This window comes from Periplaneta americana, chromosome 17 (assembly GCF_040183065.1).
Source record: "Periplaneta americana isolate PAMFEO1 chromosome 17, P.americana_PAMFEO1_priV1, whole genome shotgun sequence".
Taxonomy (NCBI): Eukaryota; Metazoa; Arthropoda; class Insecta; order Blattodea; family Blattidae; genus Periplaneta; species Periplaneta americana.
The window spans coordinates 105,348,056-105,364,306 of NC_091133.1; positions in this window are offsets into that span (position 1 = coordinate 105,348,056).

Here is a 16,251-nt window from a genome sequence, read left to right on the forward strand (position 1 = left end):
ACCCGGCACCGAAAATAAATAACAATGATTTTAAAGTAAGCATTCTCTTTCCGTTTCAAAACTAGAGCCTGTTAAAAATTCTTCTGATCTTCAAAATTATTATTATTAAATACCTTGATTGCTAACTCCAAACATCAGTTGAAATTGTGCCCTTCTGGCAGCTCGCATAGGGTTAAGTGTGTGCGCATCTCATTTGTTTCTCTTGTGTATTCAGTTAGTGTGTCTTAGCTTGAGTGTTGCAGTTGTACATATTCTTTCGTCCTGGAGTGACACTATGGCTGCTAGGACATCCACAATCTTAGCATATATTTCCTTTAGTGTTACATCCGAACAAAATGTGTAGCACTTCTTAAACTAAGTTGCAGGCTGGGTTTGCTTGCTTTATAGTACAATACGACAAAATATGCACAAGTTAAGAGTCTTACAGATCTAAAAAAACTTCTTTTGGTAAAAGAAATGGAAGTAAATTGTCTTAAATTAATTATTTTATTTCAATCAGTAAGAAAATGGCAACACCCCATTGTATATTTCAAGCCATCCTAAAAAAGAAATAGGAACATATGTGCAATATTTCAAATATAGTCCCTGTCTTACCAATGAAGTTAACTGTGGCAATTTTAAGGTTAATTATACATGGTGAGCATAAATGATTGCCCTAGTTACGAAAATTATTTGTGGACTAACGATTTAACATAGAAAATATTTAGATATAGAAGTAGATAGAGAAACTCTCCAAGTTTTTTTAATATACCTTATAGATGCTCGATGTGTGCTGCCCTTGTGACCCTGCAGACATCAAGCCGGTAGTCCAATTCGTCCCATACACGATGAAGTGTATCCATGTCGATTGCAGCGATGGCGTTGATGATGTGGTCGCGTAACTCTGGCAGATTTGCCGGTAATGGAGGTACAAAAACAGAGCCTTTAACATATCCCCACAGGTAAAAATCACAGGGTGTTATGTCAGGGGAACGTGGAGGCCAGGACAATAGCTGCATATCGTCTCTGCTCGCACGACCAATCCATCTGTTGGGCAATCTGTTGTTCAGGAATTGCCGGACTTCGTAGAGATTTCTGTGGACTACGCTGGAAGCATGCCCGCACTCGTTCAACTGTTTCTTATACATGGCCGACCAGGAGATTTTCCTTTACACAGACATCCTATGGTCACTAATTGATTGTACCATCGTCTAATGGTCTTGGGGTCTGGTGGATCTTTATGGAATCTTGTTCGAAAATTTCTGTGGACTACGCTGGAAGCATGCCCGCACTCGTTCAACTGTTTCTTGTGGGATGCGTGGCCGACCAGGAGATTTTCCTTTACACAGACATCCTATGGTCACTAATTGATTGTACCATCGTCTAATGGTCTTGGGGTCTGGTGGATCTTTATGGAATCTTGTTCGAAAATTTCGCTGCACTGTTATGACTGATCTTGTGGAATGAAATTCCAACGCTACAAATGCACGCTCAACACCAGTCGCCATTTCTGTAAACTCAGGTCCTCTACTGGTAAGAAGTGGAATTACGCCACTCGGATAAATTCAAATAAAACTTTGACAGATACCTTATTTGGTAATATCAGTACCATTGTTGTATCATTCACGGTTTTTCTATAAAAAAATCCCCAAACTAGGGCAATCATTTATGCTCACCGTGTAGATCATGATTATATGGCAAAGCATCTGCAGAGAATTGGAGTTTTCTAGTCACTAATATGCTGCTTATATGAACTGAATGAAGAAATGGATCAGGAATACCGGTACTTCACTAAACACCTGTTTCTTAATAACCAAAGAACCTCTTCGAAAAATATTGAAAATGTAAGAGCAAAAATAACTTCATTGCGAATTGTCTGAAATTAGACAACTCATTCTCAATTATTGTACGGAGTGAACAGCTGAGTGATTTGCCATTAGCCAGATTTTGTTTTGTCCGCTATCATGCTGCAGTTGTGTCTAACGCAAACAAAACACCAAAAATTTCACGTACTGATTTACTGACACTAAGCATTAAAAAAATTATTAATCCAAGGAGATACTGAAACTACCACCAAAAATATTTTGGCACCTTTTTAAACAACGTAATAACCACATTGTTGAAACCAAATCTCATCTGAAAACGATAACATAAGTGTCAATTTCTCCGTCATGCATCTTAGAACGCTTATAAAATCGACACCCAATAGGCCTTGGCAATTTTGCGTTTTTAATCAATTTGCAGCTTCGAGTAAAAACCATAAGAATTTCAGTTTGCTGAAAAACTCGCCAAAAAAATAAAATTATCTTGTGAAAATATCTAGGTGATAAGTAATATTACCCAAACATTCTGTGATGATAACTCAGTGCTGACATCTGGGTTTCGTTTTAAAGTCTCCATATGTTACGAAATGTACTGTATTCACCATTTCATGAATACTGGTAGTTGTGTTAGTAGAGAATTTTTCTTTAAATCTTCTTAGAACTGTCATATGGTAGCTGAAAGCAGATGGAATACCTCAACTGTTCATTTTGTCTTTTGTAAGTACAGTAGAATAATAATACAACACACAAGGAATAACAAATTGAACAGGATTCCAGCTTGATGACCTTGATGTTAACATAGCTGTTTGTGCTAAAACACTCTTGAATAATTGCTGTATTTCGTTAAAACACTTAATTGTTCACTCATTATTTGTCTAATGTTAACAGAAACATATTATATAAAATATTATCGGTTTACAAGCAAAACACATTAAGTAAAGAATAATACTTCTGAGAAAAAGGCATATATAATGTACATAATATATGTGTATAAACTTAGAATTGGAAAATTAAATACACATAAAGAGAAACAATTTGCTAAAAAATAATATTTTGAGGATTCAGTTTTGTCAGAAGAAATAATTTTGACTTAATGTGTTTTGCTTGTAAACTGACAATATGCATGTACCTATGCAGGGGATATAAATATTTGAAATTAAAATTATTTCCTTTAAAATTATATTTTCGAAGACATTGTGTAATCAGCACTTCATGAGGCTGGAAGCATTTAACAAAGAAGAAGTGAAGGAAGAAAATACATTTTGAATTTACCTTTTCAAGAGATATACTATTTTAAAAAAATAGAAATAGGTTAGTGATTTTTAAGCGGAAGTTTTTTTGTCTCATCTGGTGGATTGAAGTTTTGCAGAGATTTGAGAATGAGTGTTGCATTTTAAGATGCATTAAATTAGAATTATTTAAAATAATGATAACATCCCATTGGTCTTAATTGTATTTTTAGTTCCTCTTGAGTTTGTACATATAATCTTTCACTGTATTTTGTGTGATGACCCATTCAGTTTAGTGTCACTTCAGAACCTGGTCGATTGTCTGAGCCACGAGTTCTATTGTCATTTTTATGGTGCTGTCGTGATGTATCATAGTAGAAATCCAGGAACCAGTAGCAGTAACACACTTCTGTCCTAAAGTCTTAAGCCTGGTCTAATTTATTGGCATCAAGTGCTTGTCATGAAGTAAACTTAATAGCTGACTTCTGTCTACACAGAGAAAGTAATTGCATCAAGTGCAGATCACTATATGTTCAGTGCCGGATTTAGGCCCAGGCAACTGAGGCAGTTGCGTAGGGCGGCAATTTCCAGGGAGGCGGAATTTTCTCTCTCTCTCTTTCTCTTCCTCTTTATTTTATTCTATTTTATTTTATTTTATTTTTTTTTTCATTTTCATTTTACAGTCAAATTTGTTTTTAAAACACTTGGTAAATCTTTTCTGAAGTTTATCCTTGAACACCTTGTGGAAGTCGAATATTGTTTTGGTATCACATTGTCGTGGTCGTGGCGAGAGTAAAAGGAAAGTGTACAGCTGCATAGTTACATTATAATGCTGGTATCACGTTATTATACTATGAAAGTGCTTAAATTTAACTGCTTGTATAAACAAGAATGCATTGTTGAAAATCAAATTGGATGTGTGTTTATTATATTATCGTTATGAATAGTAAACACAACTCTCAGTTACATTTCCAATATAAAATATTGTCAACAATACTATTTAATCGCTTTCCAGCATGTGAACTATATAATTCGATATGAAAGGTTTATTCTGCAAAGAGTTGGAGTTTATTTTTCAATTTACTTTATACTTCCTATCGAAGTAAGAAATACTCGTAATAATTATACTACCAACAAAATCAATGCTTAAAAATAAACCAAAGCTTGCCTTTCACAAATCAATTTTGTTTCAACAATGAATAAGTTTGAATATATTTCTTTGCATCAAGTCTATGTGCTTCATCAGATCGACTTCGATGACATCATCAATGCTTTCTCTGTGAATAAAGTGTGAAGAAAATCTTTATAATTCACAAATAAGATGCATGTATTTTGAGTCCTGTAATTTATTGTTTTTTAATTGTAACATTTCATTTAAAATTAATTTAAACTAAACATGACCTCCCCAATAACAGCTCATAAGACTGTTTGTAGAGTTGGGGGATGGCAAATTTTAGTACTGCCTAAGGCCGGCACTAGGCCTAAATCCGGCCCTTTATATGTTACGCACTTGGATGCCAGTAAACTTGAATGCCAGTAAACTTGAATGCAGAAAGTTGAAAGCTCAACAGACATTTGGAAATTTACAAATGTGTTCAAGTATTGCCATAATAATTCTTTCTCTCTCATGTCTCTCTTGTACTTACGTCACACTCTCAGGAGATTCTCTTCTTATCTTTGAATTTACCCATTTCATGGCTTGTTTATTTACTGTAGTTAAAATGAACAAGGCTTAGATAGTACAGATGTTTCATTATATCTCTGCCGATCATTGACCGTTAAATTTCAAGTGGCTTATCTTATCTATTATGCTTAATATTTGTTAATGACGGAGAAAAATTCGCTCTGGCACAGAGGATCGAAACCGGGACCCCCACTTCTATGCATTAGATGCTCTACCACTGAGCTATGCCGAAGCTTAATCCACAGCATCGGATCAAATCTCTTTCCTTTGGTTTTTTCCTTCGTGATCTTATTCCATGTTCGACATATATTATGTCATCATACAAAGAGCGCACTCATATGAGTGACTTGTGTAGCCGGGACTTCAAAGTTTCAAGTTCGATCCTCGGTGCCAGAGCGAAATTTTCTCCATAATTAACAATTAACAAATGAGGGGCTCACAACCAGAGTGGACCAAGTCCACCAGTGGTCAATTTGTGGATTAATGCAATTTCGGATGAAGAGAACTTAGATTTATTCATTTACATAACAAACCAAGTCCATAACTCATTTGTTACTCCATAGAGAGCAGCATTTCCTATGGAAGATGAAGGTTGCTAAGCATGAGCCAGGAACTTTAAGACTCTATTTCTCAAAATTATTCCAGAAGAAGTTGGTCCACTCTGGTTGTGAACCCCTCAAATATTAATCATAACAAATAATTCTGTAGAACCAAAAAATTAATAATCCTTACATGGCTTATCTTAGTCGTAGGCATCAGAGTATTAAAAAGCATTACATCTTTTGTCATCTTTCTTCTCCGTCACCACAAACTGTGATGTTTCACAGAGACAGAGACAAAATAAAAGATCTGTACAGTATTGTTACCATTTGAACAGCAGACAAAGCAACCATATGACTTAACAAGACAACAATAGGCAGCTTTGTTTGAATTGTTTCCTTCATACCTCTATTAACTTCTTAAAATTGTTGTATAAGATCGTATATTTGAGATTTATACGTTTTTTTATGCACTTCAGCTCACCAACTTATTTTGTAAGCTCTAATTTTCTTCTACTTCACTGATCAAAATAGTTGGAGTAGTCAAAAGTTGCCGAGTCCATACCCAGTCGAGGCCGATGGATTAAGGACTGTAAAAATTCTTACATGACTTCCTTCGAAAGGGATGTAGAACACAAGTTTCGTGTTGTAAATTTCTGGCACACATCGAATTTCAGTTCATCCTTTTACCAGAATAATAATTTTCACTTTCCTGAGACTCCATCTTAAAAATAAAAGTCGGCATTCTGCTTTACTGACTACTAAACTAATAGAGTTCAAGAATATACCTATGTTTCGACATTGGTAATCAGACAAGAAACAAATTTTTTCTTGATAAATTTGTGAAATGATGGCATGGGGAACGAATAAATAATTCTGGGTGTTAGAGGACCAAGACTGACCAGCCAACTGCTGGCCTCAAGTCCACATGCCTCAGCAGAGGTGAACGATAATCCTTCCCTATGGGTTATAGCTGTATTGTATTGTATTTATTAACATTCCATGGTATTCATACATTGCTTCACAGCTAGAATATGGAACAAGTCAAAAAACTTAATACTATTATAAAGTCAGTCTAGATGAAATATATACAGAAGAGATTTACAATATAGTCTACTAGTACAATACAAAGTTTTAGTATCAATTTCATGAAGCGTTATTGAATGTCATGAATTCACCTACAGAATAGAAGGCGTGAGAAATTAGGTACTTCTTTAATTTGCCCCTAAATAATCTTATGTTTTGAGTTTCATTTTTTATATCGATAGGGGGGCTATTAAAAATTTTTACTGCCATATAAGGCACTCCTTTTTGATAGCATAATAGACTTGCCAATGGAGTATGAAAGTCATTTTTTGACGTATATTTATGCTGTGAACTGTTGAATTAGTTACAAAGTTTTCACGATTACATAAGAGGAAGATTATTAATGGAAAGATATACTGACAAGCCATGGGCATTATTTGTAGTTTTTTGAAAATAGTCCTACAAGATTCCCTAAATTTGGCACCTACTATTATTCTAACTGCTCTTTTTGTATTAGGAATATACTGTTACTATCTGTGGAATTTCCCCAGAATATTATTCCAAAACTCATTACAGAGTGAAAGTATGCAAAGTTATAGCTCTCCAAATTTATCACGATGCTGTGTGGGCACTAGTATCATACACCAGCTGAAATTTCATGAGAAAATTTGTTCCCCCATAAGGATTCAAACTAGTACTCATTCCATAACCCGAGTTCAGACATAATGCCTTAGGTCACACCACTATGGTGCAGGACAACAAAATGTTATTTTTCAGCTAAATAAAGTGGCCTTGGTATGTAATATTACCACTGGACCCTCAAAGAAAAGATGAGAGGTTGGAATATGTAAAAGAATGCCTCGCCGAATAAAATGATACAAAAATGAAATAACGAAAATGTATTAATTCTACTCTTATTTATTTTTAACTTGTAAATATAATTTATTTTATTACTTTATTGTTGTATGTCAGTGTGAAATTTCAGGAAATATAACGCCACATAATTTCGCTCAGATTTACTGCTATTATATTCACTCATAAAAGTGGTTACTGCTGCTGTGTAAGGTTGAAGTCCCTGTTAAGGCCTAGATTCATGATTTTCTCAAACTGTCTCTGGGAAGCTTACATCTCCAACAATCCAACAGTATTTAAAGATTTAGTTGAGCCTTTCGGCTCTGTCATAATGTTGTTGTTTTGGCTGTGTGACCTTTTGTTCATTTTGTTTTGTAAAGTTTATTATACTGTTAATGCTACTTTTAGACATAATCGGTGCTGTGTAGGGTAATCGGGATTCCTCATTATTGTGATAAAAAAAAAAAGAGCGAGTTAGTTGACGTTGCTGCTTTGACATCCTTTGATTTATGAATTTTCATTAAATATTATTCACTCTTGTGAAGTACTATAATCAAAAAAATTTCATACGAAAATAACAAAAAAGATCTTGTGAATTTTTATGCACTCTTAATATGTACATGCACTTAATTGTACCAGTTCAATGTTTTTATCTTTATTTTTATTGTTTGTATAAAGAATCTCAAGTTGTATAGGCTATGTATTCATTATTCTATTACAATCTTACTTTAGTCTTGATAAATGTGCTGCTTAAATTCTCGTTCAGATAAGGAATAGTACATATTAATTGGTTGTTTTCGAATTCTCTTATTTTCATGAATCAATCGATACCTCATTGTCATTAACGCTATTGACGGGGTACAATTTGCATTTTAAAATGAGTCTTGAGTGAATGAGTCTCTTCTGTGTAATATTTATGTAAGAATGCATTACTAACCTTAGTGTTAACGTGTCCGTGCACTAAGATGAGACATAACTTAACTAGCACAGATCTGATTTCTGTTCTCTATATTTTGTCTTTCATACAGTTGTCCTCATTGCGGACAATTTTCCTAAGAGCCATGTTGGTGTGCCATGACAGACACCAAGTTATTCAAAGAGTAATTTGTTCATATTTCTTTTGAAGAAAATACCAGTCGAATTGGACTGGATTTTTTCGAGTTTTCGAGTTATTTTTGTGAGTATATTAATTTTGTTTTATATTGTATATATTTTAATGAAAAGAGTTCATTCAGTGAGCCAGCAGCATTTGTACAACTATTTTGCATTTACTATTTTGTGTTTTAACTATGACTACAAGACCTGAGTGAAAAGTAATGGTAACACTGTTTTTACGAGAGCACAATTCCAAAAGGTTATATACAGTGATTCTAGAATAGCTATTACTGCTATGCTCACCATTCGTGAGCTGCCACAAGGGTCAAAGAGTACTTAACCACAGAAATTTTGACAAGTTCATTGAACCATTGATTTTGTTTTGACAATAAAATTCCTACAAGTACATAGCTCCAAATAATTTTTTTTGAGATTAGTGGAAATATACCTATTTTTAGAGAGGTAAGTGTTACAAAAAAGTAAAGAATGCTACTGAACTTAGTTTGATTTCGAATATAGGTGATTCTTCAGGAGAGCAATTGATCCTTTCAATGCCGCTAAAGTTACAATCGGAATAATAGATGTAGGTATTCCAAGCCTCTTAAATACATCTTTCGTGAAGAGAGTAGCGGTACCTCTTGCTCCAACCAGAAGTCCGATTACTTCAAGCTCTTTTAACTGGTATTTTTGTAGGTAATAGGGAATGGTAGGATTGTAGATATTGTTTTTTTCCTTATCCGCTTCTGCTGGCTGTTCCTCAATTGTTTCGAAACGCACAGTTGGATCAATTATGAATCCAGATCTTGTAGATTCCTTGAAAGCTATTATATCTATGCGCCATGTACTGCCAGTGACGGAGAGACCATGTACTATAACAGCAAATCTGTCACCTAAAAATGAAAAAATTATTTATTGTTAGAAAATTATACAAAAGTACAGAGCTGAACCTGCACTGAACTTTTGGCGATGTGAAATTGGAAAAACCTGGAACATCCACCTTACAACCCAGACATAACTCCTTGTGACTATGATTTGTTTCCTAAAATGTGAGAAGCAGAACAGTTTCTTGGTCTAACGGAGGTACTCAACACCATAGAGCACCATAACATCTTTAAATGCAAACAGATTCATTGACTGCATCTGCTATCTCCAACAGATTTTACGAAAAGTTATTCATTTGTCTGGCGGATATATTGAGGGACAGTAATACTAATTTCATGTCAAAATAAAACTTTATTTGTATTACAAAAGTTGTCATTACTTTTCACTCGACTCTCATAAAAACAGTGCACAAAGACATGAAAGTTTTCTGGATCATTTTAGAATGACAACTCGTACCTGAAAGTTTAATTGCCAATTCTTTCGTAGCGTTTGTTACTGCTTAGGATGAGTAACAATTATAATCCTCTTCAGTTCATGATTAACTACTGCCACATCAGACAGAATCAGTATGGCTATTAATTCCTTCCTCTTCCTCCCTTGCTAATGGCAGATTGGGATTTTCTTTTAAATAACATTTGCTTCCTAGTGATTCTTGTAGAATATTCAAATCCCTGTGATGTGTAAATTTTAGTTGACGTTTTTCATTTTTTCTTTCAGAAGATACAGGATGATCCAACATAAAGTGGAATCTGCTGTTAGTCAATGTTTCGTCACTGCTTGTCTCATGTAATAAATAGAATATTCTATTAAATTAAAAAAAAAATAAATAACTGAAATAATGGATTATAAATTAAACTTGAACTGGCGTCTCTCTGAACTTTTTCGTTCTTTAAACCTCTCTGCACAGGTAAAGGATCGTGAACACGGGTTTAGTGATACAGTAAAACCTCGTTAATCCGGACTAATTGGGATAAGTTTGCCCGTTTAAAAAAAGTCCGGATTAACTGAAATAACCTAAAAGAACAGAAGAAAGTGCATTAAAACTCTGTTTATAGCAATAAAACATGTTTATTATGGTGTATTTAAAGGGCATAGTGCTTTTGTTTGTTTATTTTAATTACTTTAATGTAAACTTGATGGATTTTCTCTATTTTTAATACTATAGGTGTAATATTGTAATTAATGTAATTCCATAGTTTTAGTATATCAAAATAAGTTTTAAAACAAGATTCTTTAATTTTTTCAAACTTTTTTTTTTTTGCCTGTCCGGATTAAGCGAAATCTGCCATATTGGGGTCCGGATTAACAAGGTTTTACTCTTCCTGCAGGCAGAACATTACTTTAACATGAACTGGAGAGGATTATGGGTGTGTTTAGATTTCTTTTTCAGGTACATGTGATGCTTATTACGGTTGTGCTGTACTTATTTTTACAAAATCTTGTCTTCAGCAGGGAATAATTTTCAGATAGAACAAGATGTAGAACTTCTCGTGATGTCTCGAGTAATATATCAAATTCATGTATGTGAGGTTTCTGATCACCTCTCATTTATATCCTTAAGTGAAAGAAAGGAACTGTTTGTAAGGGATATCTGCAAAATACGATCCCATGACTTCGACAGTTTGAGTGAAAAGAAAGGTTGAGACTTAAAACAAAGCCTTTATCTGTAAACTCATTAACAGATGGATCTGGGAAGTGTATTTTGCATAGCTCCCTTTTGGAGTTCTAAAAGGCTGAATAATTGAAAATGTCGGTTATGTATTGTAATTCAAGGGCCTCGTAGGTTAAGTTGTTGGGTGTGAATCCCAGCGCAAGATGAAGTTTATACTTAATACATTCCGGGTACTTAGTATTGACGTGATCAACTATGTGTACTTAATTGTGTGTGCTGCACAAAGTGCCCTCTGTCCACCTGCACATCTACAATCACCTGTACAACTTTTAAAATTTATCTATACTACAATATAACAAATAAATATTTTTGAATGTCAAAGTTTGTTTCTTACATTCCAATACTGATTGTATGTCCGCCTTTTCTCGTATTTCCACTTCACTGTTTATTTTTATGTACTAGCCATACACTTGAGCTTTGCTGCATTTGTTACGGATAAATGTAATTGACTTATTATATTTTGAAATACAGATGTGTTATTACTTAGTGAATAATTAGCTTATTAGAAGATGTAAGTCGTTTGCTCCTGAATCATTTTAAAAATTGTGTTTAAAACTATGAATGTAGACTTAACTGTTATTATCACCTAATAGGGTGCGTCAGAAAGAACGGATGGATTTCACAGGGCAAGAAAATTGTAAGGATTCATCAAATCAAAAATTTATTGTTATCAACATATTCACCAATACATGCAGTTTATTTATGGTATACAACATCATCCATATGATGTCCTTGGCTTTTGATACAGGCATCGAGGCGTTTTCTGAAGTTCGCCGTTGCTTTCACAGTCATAGTTAGTGGGATTGCCGCGATTTCTTCATGAATCGCCGTCTTCAGTTCGTCCAGTATATGTGGTTACTTACGCCTTCAAATGGTCCCAAAGAAAGAACTCGCAGGGCGCGAGATCTTACCGCAACCTCGGACAATTTTAGTGCAACAGCATGTTTGCGGGCTGATCGTTGAGGTGGCCGGACAACCTACTGTCTGTCTCCACATTTGCAGGTGTACATGCGCTCTGTGTTCGTCCAGGTGATTCCTTCTTTAATATTGAACCTGTGGTACGAAATGAAGCCACCCACCGCAATAGTAATATACGTTACAAGAGCGGTATGTTGACGTTTTCATGGTCGAGGAAAAGATTGAAAAAGCGAAACGTAGTTGAGCTTTTTTAATTTCCGAGAACATGAAAACAAACATACCGCTCGTGTATCTTACATTATTTTGTGCGAAGATCGTTTATTACATACTTGAAAGACGAATTTATAATTAGTTGTAATGAAATCTCCATGTTGGTTTCTGTTTAATGACGGCAACTTCGGAAAACCAAAATATCTTTCTTCAACATTGTTGCTATAAAATGTTTTCTGTGTTTACTATACTCCAGCAGGCTGTGATATAAGCCTGTCTTTTTTTTCCCCCAGTCTATATATGCGAATTATAAAGGGTAAGGTTATGTAATGATTTATTTTTCATTTTAATATTTTAACAATATTATTTATATAACATATTGCAGGAATAACATCGGCATCTGGAATCTTCTTGATTTTTTCACAGCTTCCTTAATGTTACTTGCAATAAGTTTCGTGGAGTAGTAGACTTTACTTAATTTTTGCAAATATTTAAAAACAATAATTAACAGTGCAATTTAGGTGAAATTGCAGTGGTAAGTTTCCAATTTATAATTATTACTATGTTAAACGTCTCTAAAAATAATATGTTAAAAGCCTAAAGCAGTAAAATGAATGTCGCGCTTAAGCGGTAAGAAGAGGGAAATTGTTATGTGTGTTACGTTGGGAATACTGAATATGGTATTTCACACTTACAGTGTATTGGTTCTGTGCGGAAAACAAGCAAATCTCGCACAAAATTGTATTCCTAGCGTGACGTCCAATGTCGAAATGAGTCCCTGAGTGGTGATCACAGTCTCTTTATTTTTCAAAAATGTTTCTGCGATCAAAGTACGTTGTACACCAGACCAACACTATGTTCTCAACTGAAACTGCATTCTCTCGCTGACCCAACAGTCGTGATCCCCCCCACTCTATCTCTCCCCTTGCTGCGTATCGATAGTTTGAAATCCATCCATTCTTTCTGACGCACCCTGTATTTTCTGGAGTTAAGTCAATTATACATACTTATAAGTTTGGCACTATATTAGACCTAATAGACAATTTGGTCAGCATCTGAAACAAAATATATTTCTAAGAACCGACAGCTGAATAATGACTTCCAGTTAAATAATAAATTAAGCCTGTTCTTGAACTTGAAATATTGGCATAAAATTGCCTTCGTGTATTTCTTTTCCACCAAATGATGCCATTTGAAATAAAGTGTTGTACTGTCTTATATTAAATTATTTTAAAAGTGTCTTAATAATGGACGGACACTAGTAATGTTTTTATTTATTGTGGGAGCCTTGCATCTCAGAAAGAACAACTTTTCCAGCAGCACAACATTTTTTAAAGAAATGAAGCTGTGTTCGAAAGGGTGGGTGAAGAAAGAATGATGCTGAAACTGATCAGGAAGAGGAAAAGGAATTGGTTGGGCCACTGGCTGAGAAGAAACTGCCTACTGAAGGATGCACTTGAAGGAATGGTGAACGGGGAGAAGAGTTCGGAGTAGAAGAAGATACCAGATCATAGATGACATTAAGGTATATGGATCTTATGAGGAAACGAAAAGAAAGGCAGAAAATAGGAAAGATTGAAGAAAGCTGGGTTTGCAGTGAAAGACCTGCCCTTGGGCAAAACACTGAATGAATGAATGAATGAATGAATGAATGAATGAATGAATGAATGAATGAACGAACTAATCTTATTTCGATGAATATATTTGGATCTGAATACAGTTTGTAATGAGTAATATACTTTGTTAGATGTCAGTATTTATTTCTTCTGTTTCGTCATTGGTATTATCAATTGAAGTTTCTAGACATTTAAAGCTATTAATTTCTATACTGTAGCCGTTAATCGTAGAAGGTGCGAGATTATTGTCTTTTTATCCTGTACCACTGACTTTGTTTTTTTCTGTATTTATTTCTAAGCTTATTTCTTTTGCACTTTCTTTTAACTTTCCACGGTGTTTTTGACTTTAGATGTATCAGAAATTGAAGTTAGAGATACTGTTTTATTCTTCAGTTATGGTGCTGTGGGAAGGACTGAAATGCTGCAAAACATGGCAATTAAGTGTTACCAACATGGAGACTCATGTGATCATTCATTGCAACTGAAAACAGGAAGGTAATATCAGTGCTCTCCCAGTGATAAAAACAGCCAAACTGAAGAAAGGAAACTGAAAAGAAAATTAGAAGATGTAGAAGTTGAAGAGGGAACAGAACACTATGGTCGTCTGGAATATTTTGAGGTATGTAAATGTTACGTTTTATTTAACGACGCTCGCAACTGCGGAGGTTATATCAGCGTCGCCAGTGTGCCGGAATTTTTGTCCCGCAGGAGTTTTTACATGCCAGTAAATCTACTGACATGAGCCTGTCGCATTTAAGCACACTTAAATGCCATCGACCTGACCTGGGATCGAACCTGCAACCTCTGGCATAGAAGCCAGCGCTATACCAACTCAGCCAACCAGGCCGACTTTGAGGTATGCTGTATCTATTAAAAATGTCGTACAAAAGCTTTTTATCATCTTTTATGTTCAGGTAAAAATTACTCAGGAACTAATGGAGCAATTTAATTCAAACTTCACAGGCAAATCTACTGTTACGGTTTATACATATGCAGAATGTTTCAGTGGAATATCCTACTTTTTAATTAGTTATAGGCCTAACTCTGAGTCCATAGGTGACTTTTAAATTGCAAGTACATTGAAATGATACAGGAAATTAGGAGTTTCAGTTAAAACCACTGACAGCAGATTGCCTTTTATACGTCGTTATAACTTATGTTTATTGTTGTCGTATAATCATCTCTCAAACTACGTAAATTCTCAAAACACAAGGATATGAGCCTCAGAAAATTCTCTTGTGTACCACGTAACAACACTTCATCCAGAAAAAGTTGGTGTGTGGTGTGCACTATCCAGTCACAGAATCATTGGACCAATTTTCTTTGAAGAAACTAAATACTAATGTGTATAAGAACATTTTCACGGACATTGTTGACTAGCTAGATGACATGGAACTTATGCATGGATGCAGGGGCATTTCTCCGGGCATGCTATGCTTGCTGCACAAGCCCAATATTTTCGTAGAATGTGTATTTCTCAAAATGGCGTTACATACATTAAAATTTATTTTGATTTTTGGAATACTGTATAGGCGTAATACCATCTGCAGGTTGCACACAGCAAGTATTGCAACGCTTGCTCATTTCTCAGAGCTACAGGAAAGACGTAGAAATAGCGAGAATATGATGTGTGCGCAAGTGCCTTCCTCCTTGGCCCGTCCTAGGCGCACATGCTTCTGTTATGTGTTGTTTGAAGCTCTGGTCCGAGAGCTACACCAACGACTATTTAACGTTGCATAGAGCAGTATTGACAGTGGCAATGTGCTATGATTTGCGAGTGCAATGTAATTGTATGAGTGGAATGCATGTGTTAGCTGCTGCATGTATTATTAATTCTTAAACATTAATTTGAAGTATTGCAATGAGTTCGGAATTGTGTGTTACTGAAACCTTATTATTAAATCATTTTCCCGAAGGACTATTCAAGAGAAGACAGACATTATAGAGAATATGTGCGCTCGTTCAGTGCAGCTCAATACAACAATATGCATTGGTTGGCAGCGTCGAAAAACTAAAACTGTTTTGTTGGCAGTGTTTGTTATATTATATCGAACTTCTACATCTGATAAGCGAATATGACTCATGATTTCATAATTATAAAATAAATTATTTATGTGGGTCTGATTATTTTTATATTATGAATTATTATATCCTCCCATCTTCCCCTATGAATAAAAGAGCGAGCCTAACTTTCGTGACTAGCATTCGCCCCTGCATGGATGTTATCAACAGGATGGCGCCACATGCCACACCTCTAATAAAGTCATGGCACAAATCAGTAGCTTCTTCAGTCCACCATTGTGGAGTAATGGTTAGCATGCCTGCCCGTGAAACGAGCGGGCCTAGGTTCAAATTTTTTTCGGGATTTTCCCCTCAACCTCAATGCTGGGTAACTTTCGGTGCTGGACCCTGGACTCATTTAGCAGGCATTATCACCTTAAAAAAAAAAGATCAGTGTTATCTCTAAAGGTTGGCTCCAAGGTTACCAGACTTAATGTCAGCGGATTATTTTCTGTGGGACTTTCTCAAGGAAAGAAGAGTCTACAGAAACAGACCACGAACCCATCCAGGATCTCTCTGGACAAACATCACAGCCGAAATAAACAAAATCGATGTAGAGATATTGAGGCATGTATCAGATGTGGTGAAGCTGGCAAGAATGTGTCTCAGAGTGAAGGGGACACTTCCAGTACATCTTGTATTTAAGTTATTTTCCCAGATAGAAT